Genomic DNA, 10550 nt, shown 5'->3' with positions numbered 1-10550 from the left:
GAGGCAGCGCGGACTAGTTGGGCATCTGCCTGGCCCCCGCCCCCACGCACTCTGCTCTGTGCCAGCACTGCTCGTCTGGGCCACCGTCGCCCTGGGGTGCTGCTGCTCCCTGCACAGAAACCGGGAAGGAGCCTCAGGTCCAGCCTTGCAGCCAGGGCGATCCTGGAGGCTTTTATCTTATGCAGCAGGGGGCACGAGAGGAGCCAAGGGCAGTCCTTCTGCACTGGCTGCGGGTGCATGGGGATATTGTCCTTTGGGTCATAGACAGTAGGTCATAGTTAGACCATGTGGGCCGGAAGGGACTTCAGTAGGTCATCTAGTTCAAAGCCCTGCTCAAAGCAGGACCAGCCCTAACTAGATCATCCCAGCCAAGGCTTTGTTGAGCTGGGTCTTAAAAACTTCCAAGGATGGAGCTTCTACCATCTCTCTGGGTAACCTGTTCCAGTGCTTTGCCACCGTCCTACTGAGAACATTCTTCCTAATAGCTAACCTGAACTTCCCTTGCTGCAACTTGAGACCATTGCTCCTTGTTCTGTTGTCTGCCTAATATCTAACCCAGTGGTTTTCAACCTTTTTTGTACCAGCATCCATTTGTAAACATTGATGGCCAGTCCTGGCCCAGTGCCCCCAGGCCCCAGCTCCCCAGTGTGTAGGGCAATGGGGGGTCCCAAGCAGCCCCTCGCAGGCTGGATCTCTGACAGCCTGCAAGGGAAAACCCAGCGTTTCCTACATTTGTCTCCGTTTTAAAAGTTTGTTGATCCATTTTTAAAGTTTGTTTGCAACCCTTTCATATATTCTTGCAGCCCACTTTTGGATCGTGACCCACGGGTCGAGAAACACTGATCTAACCTAAACAATCAAGAGCAGTTACCTACAGCAGAGAATACACAGGCATGCTTGCTCCTGGGTTGTCAAGGTCTGGGGCCCCTTGGGATCCCTCTTGGTGGTCTGAGGCAAGCTCTGGCCTTCCATCCCCGTGCGTTTGTGTGGAGGAGATGTAGACCATTAAGGGTCAAATGTCTGTAATTGCTGCATAAGGATCTCTTGGCTAGTTGTGGCTTGGCTTGGCTTGGCTTGGCTTTGTCAGCAGTGAGTATGCATCTCTGCCTTGCGTGTCCAGGTTCCCTTGAAAATATCCCTCAACATCTGCCTTCTTATGTACTACTTGTAGCATCATAGGAAATAGGGGTTGGAAGGGACCTCAGGAGGTCATCTAGTCCAACCCCCTGCTCAAAGCAGGGCTAGGGTTACCACAGGGGTAGGCAATGTTTTTTGGCCGGAATACCGAAAAACACCACAATGCCTACCTCAGAAGGTGCCGGAGTGCCGGCATGGCAAAAAAACAAAATGAGGGTAAGGGGTACATGGCAGGATGCCCTGGTTATGCCCCTTTCCCCCCCACACCCAAAGCCCCTGCCCCCCAGCCCTGCTGCCCCTTGCCCCCCAGCCCAGGCTCTGTGGCTGCCAGCAGCTACCCTGGCTCTGGGTAGCTGCTGGAGCCCGGGCTGCTCCCAGCAGGGCTTGCAGTGTCCCAGATGTCTGCTGGGAGCAGCCTGGGCTCCTGGCTGACAGCAGCTCTCCAGACCCGGGAGGCTCCAAACAGCTGTGCCAGGCTTTGGCATCAGCTCTGCACCAGCACGTGCACCTGCATGTCAGAGTGGGCAGTGGGGGAGGAGCCTGAGGCAGCTCAGCCCCGGTCTCCCGCTCCCGGCACGGAGGTAATAGCAGGGTTCCGGAGCTCGGCGCAACTGTTTGTAGCCAGCCTGGGCTCTGGGCAGCTGCAGCAAGCAGCAGGCAGGCTGCAAACAGCTGCGCCGTGCTCTACAGCTCCGGCAGTAGCTCCGTGCTGGCAGTGACTGCATGCAGACCTTGGGGTGGGCTGCACTGCCCCGCTGTCTGCCCTGAGGTGCACGTGTAGTCACCACCAGCACAGCTGATGCCAGAGCTGTAGAGCCTGGCGTAGCTTTTTGCAGCCTGCTTGCTGCAGCTGCCCAGAGCCTGGGCTGGCTACAAACAGCTGTGCCGAGCTCCATGCCGAGAGTGGGGGAGAGACTGGGGCTGCACTGCCTCAGGCCCCTCCCACCGCCCACTCCGACACATGGGTGCACGCGCCAGTGCAAAGCTGATGCCAGAGCCCGGCACGGCTGTGGGAGCTGCTGCCAGCCGGGAGACTGGACTGTTCGCAGCAGGCAGCTGGGATGCTACAGCCCTGCTGGAAGCAGCCTGGGCCGGAGCCAGGGCTGGCTGTGGTGTGCCGTGCTTGGCATGTGCGCCATGCTTGGCATATGTGCCAGGGGTTGCCGACCCCTGGGTTACCATATGTCCAGTTCCAAAAAAGAGGACACCTGTTAGGGGGACACCTCACTCCCCATCCACTGCCCCCTGGCCCTGCCAGTACCCCTTAGTTCTGACCTACAGCCCCCAACCTTGCTGCTGACCCACAATTCCCTCCCCCACCCTCCTGGTCATGCCAGTGCTCTTCGCACTCAACCCGTGGCCCTTTGGTGCTGCCAGTGCCCCACAGCCAACCCAAAAGCCACCCCACCCTATGCTCTCACTTCCAAGCCACAGTGTCCCGTCCCGTCCCGTCCTGTCCCGTTCCATTCCATTCTTCCCCCCACCCCCGGCTGCCCTGCTGGTTCCCCTCACTTCTGACCTGCAGCCCCCTGCTTCACCCAGCTTTGCTGGAAGGGCCCCCCACTGCCCCTGTCCTGACCAGGCCAGATCACGGTGACTCTGATTCATGCGGGCAGCAGTGGAGCACGTCCAGCCTCAGCATGGGGTGGGGGGAAGAGGAAGGCGGCCTGTGGCACCCCTTGCCTTGGGCCATGGCTCCAGCACCAAGCTGGGTGGCTTGACCACGCCCCCCCACTCCTGGCTGCATCTCCTGGGTGCCCTGCCCCTGTGGGCATGGGCATCAGCCCCTGTGCCACCAGCCTGGCTATGGAGCTCTCTGCTGTGCTCTTCCCCTGCTGGAGGGATAGGCGACTTCCCCCTGCCTTGCCACAGCCCCAGCACCTGGACACCTTCCCCAAGTGGCAGCAGGCACCCGCCCCTCCCTCACACACCCATCCCTCTATACCCACCAACAGTCCCCAAGCCCTGGCCCTCCAACCCCAGCCCTCCATAGATTTGCATCCAACTGCCGAGGTTGCTCCCATCACCCTGCCTGGCTGCATGCTGGCCGCATGCATATGCGTTCACACTTGCATGTGGTGCTCTCTACCTCCAATTACCTTCCCCACCCCCCCCACCCCCCATTCCTGCCAGTGGAACAGAGCAAAATCCCAGACATTTGTTTAGATTTCAGAAAACTGCCTGGATAGTAGGGGTGCACTGAAAGAGATTTTTGGGGCCAATCTCAATGGTTGATTTTTAACAAGTCATACTGGCCATAGGTCATGGGGAGCGTGTGCCTTTGGACCTGTGCGCGGGGTTGGGTGGGCTACTGCTGCGGGCTGGGGCTGGTGCCAGGCTCTTCCTGGCAGGGGGCTGGACTGCCCTTGGGGCAAGTGGCAGCAGTGCTGGGAGGGGACTGGGGGGAGCCCTGCAGCCACCCCAGAATTTGGCATAGGCCCCTCGCCCCCATCCTCCCCTCCCAGCATTGCCACCGCCCGCCCCGAGCACAGCCTGGCTTAGCCCCCAGCTGGGAAGAGCTTGGCTCAGACCCAGCTCCAGCCCGCAGCAGCAGCCTGCTCTTGCTCTGTGCACAGATCTGGGGGCAGGAGCCGCTACCCCCTCCCTGTGCCCCAGGATGAGCCTCTCAGGGTTCCATCCCATGCTCCATTCCAACTGTGCAACACCTGCCCTAGCCCCACTCCCTCCCTCACCACAGGGGTCTTGATCTGCACCCCCTTCTCCCAGCCCTTTCCCTTCCCTTACAACAGGCTTACCAGCCGGACCCAGCTGCTGTCCTTGCTGCCAGGCTGTGCTAGCCACCTGTGTGCTGTGCTGTGGCTGCGCATGCACAGGCCACTTATCAGCCAAAAAAAGCCAATTGCCGATGCTCTCGATTTTTCCTTATTTTGGTGCCAATTTGATATGGGACTGATGTTTCAGTGCACCTCTACTGGATGGAGATCAGAGGAATCCAGCTCCAAACTCTTTGGAACCACCCTGCAGGTAGTTGCTACCTAGCAGGTAGCTGCTATTAAATCCCTTCTCAGTCTTCTCTTCTCCAAACTAAATATGCCCAGTTTCTTCAGCCTCTCCTCATAAGTGATGTTCCACAGCCCCCTAATCATTTTTGTTGCTCCCTGATAGACTCTTTCTCATTTGTGCATGAGACCTACAGTATGTCACTATGCAGTGGGGAGCCCAAAACTGGACACAGTACTCCAGATGTGGCCTCCTCATTGCTGAATAAAGGAAAGAATCACGTCCCTTGATCTGCTGGCATGTTACTACTAATCCAGCCCAGTATGCTGTTAATCTTTGCAAAAAGGACTCATGTCACGATTCAGACTGAATTGCTTTTGGGATTGGAGGATCTGGGAAGAGGAATGTAGTGGCAGACCCAGCACAGTAAAAAGGGGTGATAGGTGTTCAGGATTCCCTAACATGAGTCCCTTGAGATAGGAAATCCTCCCTGTCATATGAAATCAAGATTAACTGCCTACTGTTCCAGCCATCTCAGGTCTTCCATATTAGTCCTTACATCTAAAGGGCATAAGTTCACATCTCCAGCCCCTATTTTACTCCTTTTGTGACTTAGCCTCACTAAATATGAGATTAGCCAGATCTTCTCTTGTACAACAACTCTGTCCTTTCATCTTGATTTATCTGGTTGCTCTTCTGTGAACTGAAATTTTTCTTCCCCTCAACCCTTTTGTCATTATCTTTCTGGGAACCCTTGAAAGGTTGCTTACGACATGCTGACAGCATGTCCCATTCAGAGTAGTTCCAAGCATGCCCTGCCTGCCTGCTCCTGTGCTTCATAAGGCTTCTCCAAGGAGCTGTTTTGATCAGCTGTCCTCAATTCTGCTGGAGACACAATTCTGTCTTCACTGGTATATTCCAGGTTTGGAGCATGTTGGCAGGAACAGGTGGGCAGGGTACGCTTAGGGTGGCCACCCCACTGCCATGGCGTTGACAGACATGCAGCACTGACACTTGTGGAAAAAAACCCAACACTTTACTGGAAGAGAAAGCATGTTAGTTTGATTTGCCTCCTCAGCATCTGTATAGGTTGAGCACTTCAGTGGGGCTTTTTGGCACTTTGATCTAAAGCTTAGAACGTTTCACACCCTGAGAGTGACATGATAAGCCATTAGAGTAGATTGAGGTTTGTAAGAGATGCCTGTTCAAAAGGACCTATCAACAACCAATTATCATTGGAAGCAATTCCTATCCACTGTTTGCAGCGACTATGTTATTCCAGTCTGATCCCTGGGAATGCTTTCTGGTCAAAGAAATGCTTCTGCTGGGACTGTACACCTTGAGGTTCCTGTTGAGCAATGGTTCTTAACCTTTATAGAGTCAAGGCACCCTTCAGAAAATGCCTTCTTTTGTTGCAAAGTCTATAACACGTTGGAATGCTTTGAATACTATGAATTCTTATTTGGAATTTCATGTTTATTGCAAATCATGTTTACATACCTAATAGTGTTAAGGTTGTGCAGCACGTTGCAGAACCCATGAAAGGATATCAAGTGCTATGGCACTCTGGTTGAGTATCGCTGCTTTGGAGTGATAAAATCTTAGCAAGGTATGTCTTCTCTTCCTATGTCAGATAACCTGTCGTTAGTGACTGCCAGGTGTTGATGCTTGACAAGCCAACATCCCCAGCCATGCATCTTGGTCATCTGTACATGATAGTAACAGGAACATCAGTGTAGGAATGAGAAAACAGATTGTTTCTGTCCCTGATTCTTCCAACTAAATCAATGTGATCTAGAGCTAATTGCATTTTCTGTGATTATCCACATCTATAAAAGAAGGTAATAATTCTTATGTAAAACAGCTTTGTGATATAAAAGTGCCATCCATCCTTGCTAACTTCTACTGACGGTAAATGGAGTTGTGTGTGAATGTGAGAGAACATTGCATCCTGACCTTACATTGTTCAGCTTCTATCTTGAAATATGGAACTTTGTGTCACTTCTGCTCTTACTACTTATGGCTCCCAAACGTTGTTTGCAAAAGTAGTAAAACTGCACCTTGATTTCAGACATTTCCTTTAGCAAATCTCACAGAGTTTCTACCACAGAATGGTATCAAAGATAATGCCCATAGGCCAGGATCGCTCTGGAGGCCTGTGGTCTGGCCCTTATGCTAGCTTTGGGACATAGAGTCTCAGAGAAGTCGGGCTGGAAGGGACCTCCAGAGGTCTAGTCCAACCCCTTGCCTGAGGTCACCCCATCCAAACCATCTCATACAACCATAATCTAAACTCTATGTAAGACTTCATTCAACCATGACAACATAAACCTAACCCCCTAACCTGCTACAGGTAAAGCAGGAGAACCATGGCAGCCAGCCTCTTGAGCGTATATAAAATGTCAAAAATGCTTCTATAAAACGTCAATGTACATTGAAGAGGGCCTCACCTCCTGCTACAGGGACAGGCAAAAACCCCTACAGTCCATACCAATCTGACCATAGGGTAAAATTCCTTCCTGACCCCAAATAGAGTGATTGTTTTGGCCCTGAGCAGAGGGGCAAGAGCCTCTAGCCAGGAACCTCTGGCTTTGGTCCCAGTGGGAGTATTGGCACACTCCAGTCTAAATCCCCAGCCTTGGCTATAGCCTCTGAGGGAGGTTTAGAAACACCCTGATACAAGGGAGTGTGGGGCGGATCAGCAAATCCCAGAAGCATGGGAAATACCCATCGTAGAACATGGGGATAGGTATACCTAGATCATCCCTAACCAGTGGCTATCCAACCTCTGCTTGAACAGCTCCAGTGAGGGAGAGTCCACAACTTTCCCAGGCAATTTGTTTCACTGCCTTATTGTCCTAACAGTGAAGAAGTTTTTCTGGATACCCAGTCTAAACTTTGCTGCAACTCCAAGCCCTTGCCTCCCTGTCCTTCTCTCTGCAGCGAAAGAAAAGGTGCTGTCCTTCTTTATGGCATCCATTTAAGTATTTGAAGACTTATCATGTCCCCTCTTGAGCGCCCTTTCAGCAAGCTGAACTTGCCTAGCTTCTTCAGCCTGTTTTTGTATTACTTGCTTTTCAAGCCCTTGATCATCTTCATTACTCGCCTTGAACTTTTATGTATCCTTTTTAAAATGTGGAGCCCAGAACTGCACACAGTACTCCAGATGAGGCCTAACCAGTGCTGAGTAGAGAGATACTATTGCCTCCTGTGTCTTGCACCTAATGTTTCTATTGATGCAGCCTAAAGCTGTATTGGCCTTTGGTGCGGCTGCATCACGCTGCAAACTCGTACTGAGTCTGTGGTCTACCAAGACTCCCAAATCCTTTTCATAGAGTTGATGTCAATGTTACTTTTTTTCAAGTTAGCCTTGAGGACATCCTTGAAACACTTTTTTTGCCCTCCTCTTGAGCGTATATCTTGACAAAGCTGGGAGAATAAGACTTGCTTTGGGAGTCTGAAGTTGCACATTTGGATGACATGGCTGGCCCACCATAGTATTATATTTATTCAGCCCGCATTTCTCCAATTTGTTTATGAATAGGTCATGTGGGACCTAGCCAAAAGCCTTTCTGAACTCCAGATACACTATATCTACAGCATTCCCTTTATCCAACCAAATAGTTACTTTGCCAGAGGAGATCAGGTTTGCTTGACATAATTTGTTTTTCTAAATCTGTGCTGGCTGCTTGCAATCAGCCCTTCCTCCTCCAGATACTTGTAAATGGTTTCCTTAGTATGCTCCAGTAGCTTCCCAGGTATTGAGGAGAGGCTAACTGGCCTGTAGTTTCCCACATCCTCCTTGTCTCTTTTGAAGACGGGCACTACATTGGCTCTTTTCAAGTCCTCTGTCATCCGGCCTGTCTCCTATGACTTCATGGAGATCATTGCCTAGGGCTCCCAGATCTCCTCCACCAGTTCCTTCAGTACCCTAGAGTGAAGTTCATCCAGCTCTGCTGACTTAAATTCATTCAGATCTAAAGAAAAGCTCTCCGACTGTCTCTTTTGTTATCTCCTTCCTCAGTTTGCCCCCTTCTTTATCCTAATCATTCTTATTAGGTATCTGGCTGCAGCTTTCTTTTTTTGTGAAGACTGAGGCAAAGTAGTTGTTGAGTAGTTTTGTCGTTGTGTCTCCGGTTAGGAGTTCCTTCTGACTTATTAATATAGGACTCTCAGCTTCCTTGGTCCTTTTTTGGCCAACATACTTAAAGAACCTCTTCTTGTCCTTAACCTCCTTTGCCAGTTGCAGCTCATTCTTTATCTTTGCATTCTTGATTTTGTCCCTGCAGGCTCTGGCTATTTCCAGGTATGCATCCTTGGTGACCTGCCCATTCTTCCCTTGCCTGTATGATTTCCTTTTGCATTTGAGGCATTTTAGAAGTTCCTTTTGCAGCCACATTATTCTCTTGTCATTCTTCTTGTGGTTCCATCACATCGGGACAGTTTCTTGCTGGGCTTGCAATACTGTGTCCCTTAACAGTTTGCAGCCCTCCTGGGCACTTATTTCCTTCAATCTGTCCTTCCATGACATCATGCCTATTAACTCCTTGAGTCAGACAAAATCTGCCTTTTTGAAATCCAGCCTCCTAACTTTGTTGACCTCATGCTTTCCCTATCTCAGGATCTGAAATTCTATCATATTGTGATCACTTCCTCACAAGTTACCCATCACCTTGACATCCACCACCAGTTCTTCCCTGTTGGTCAGGACAAGATCCAACACAGGTGATCCCCTAAGTGGGGGATCTAAGTTGACCCTTATGGGGCCCGGCCTCATGGGCAGAGCCCAGGATGTATGCTGCATGTGGCACCCTTTCTAGCTGCTCTGTGATCTTTGCCGCATATGGTGCCCCTTTCTCCCTCAGCCCCTGCCTGGAGTGGTCCCTGTCAGAGTTCTGGACCAGCCAGGGGGTACCACATGCAGCACAGATCCTGGAGCAGCATGAATGAGCACTGTATGTAGTGGATCTAGCATGGATGGGGGAGGGGAGGGTCTGTGGGTCCAATCCAGCCTGTTGACCAGCCCCTCAGTACTGGGACAGATGAGTAGTACAAGTAGTGCCTCAAGTCAATTGAGGGGTGCCTTGAGTCTAGAAGGGTTGAAAACCCAGTGGGTTAAATGAACTGTAAGTAACTCGGCCAAGGATTATGAGTAGAAAAGACTTCCATAAATCCTCTGAACCTTTCCCAGCTTGGAAGCAGAATTGAGAGCAGGAGACGAAGGGTCACCTGCAGGAACACAGACGTTCTAGTTATGCAAAGAACTTTGGCTGGGGAAAAGGACTGATTCATGCAGAGTTTGTTTATGATTTTTTTTTTCTTTTTTTCCAATTTAAAATGGATCTTTGGGGTTTTGTTTGTTTGTTGGGGGGGGGGGGGGCAGTTGTGAAATCCATTCCAGCAGGTCCCACTGAGTTGCCTGGGTAATCTTATTTCATTATTCTACCACAGATCCAAGGCAGACAGAAGAAATTTCTTGCTGAAATTGCACAGTAGGCCACAGGTGAAAAATAAAATTGAACCAAAGTCCCAACTAGTCTTTAACTCCTTTTTCTATTTTATGTATCTCTTGCATTCAAGTTTTGGGTTCAATTAATTCAGATCATAAATTCACAGGCTAGCAACCATGTCTCTAAGAATCTCTAAAATGCCACACAGTTATGGTAAGACCCAGATAACAACACACAATCCTGTTTGTATCGCATCCCAACTACTCCCTGAGCCCTATTAAATTTAGCAATAGTCTTCCAATGGATATTGAAGGGGGGAACCACAGAACTGCTTTCCAATCTTCCTTAGCTATGAAGTGTAAAAAGAAAAATAAGCAGATTCTAAGGAGCTGCAGTGGGAGAAAGTCCATCATGATTTGGCGAGTTGTCTAAGAAGCATCTTCAGTATGCTGTCCACTAGCTCGTATCTCCAGCAGCTCCCTACCTATTTCAGAAGCAATAAAAGATCTTCTTTTCTAGTCTCTACACTACTCTACCTCTTTTCACCACAGTGAGCTGCAGATCCATCTAACAAAGGGGTCGGCAACCTAAAGCTCACCAGCAGTGAAGAGACTGGATCTCCTTGGTGGCAGTTCTGGGTGGGAATATGCAGCATGCTCCAGCCAGGGCAGCAGCAGAAGTGTCCCCTGGGTCCTACCACCTGCCCTGTTCTGTATCTCCTACACAGCAACTGCTGAATGCTTTAGGATGCACCGTCTTGCAGCCTGCAGTAGGAGCTAGGTTGCAAACAGCAGCCAGGTTGCAACAACAGGTTGCCATCCCCTTATCTAACATGTTTTTAACGATATGTATCTGTCTCTACAGCCAACTAGTTTCAAACCCCATGTCTTCTGAAATACTTCCTAAAGCATCCTGAATCCCACTGCGTAGAGATCCAGCAATCTCTGGGCTCAACAATGTGCGGGCCGGCTCCCGGTCCCGTCCTCGCCGGGCGCGAGCCGG

At 50.6% G+C, this 10550-nt stretch overlaps 1 protein-coding gene across 3 annotated transcripts in view; it reads left to right on the top strand.

The window, feature by feature from the left end:
- GTF2E1 (general transcription factor IIE subunit 1) overlaps positions 1-10550 on the top strand; it is a 101112-nt gene that overhangs the window by 537 nt on the left and 90025 nt on the right. The gene's annotated exons all lie outside the window — the stretch shown is intronic.

This window comes from Alligator sinensis, unplaced genomic scaffold, assembly GCF_000455745.1.
Source record: "Alligator sinensis unplaced genomic scaffold, ASM45574v1 scaffold1301_1, whole genome shotgun sequence".
NCBI classification, from domain to species: domain Eukaryota; kingdom Metazoa; phylum Chordata; order Crocodylia; family Alligatoridae; genus Alligator; species Alligator sinensis.
The sequence above is the reverse complement of the archived record's forward strand: the minus strand, read 5'-3'. Positions and strand labels throughout refer to the sequence as shown.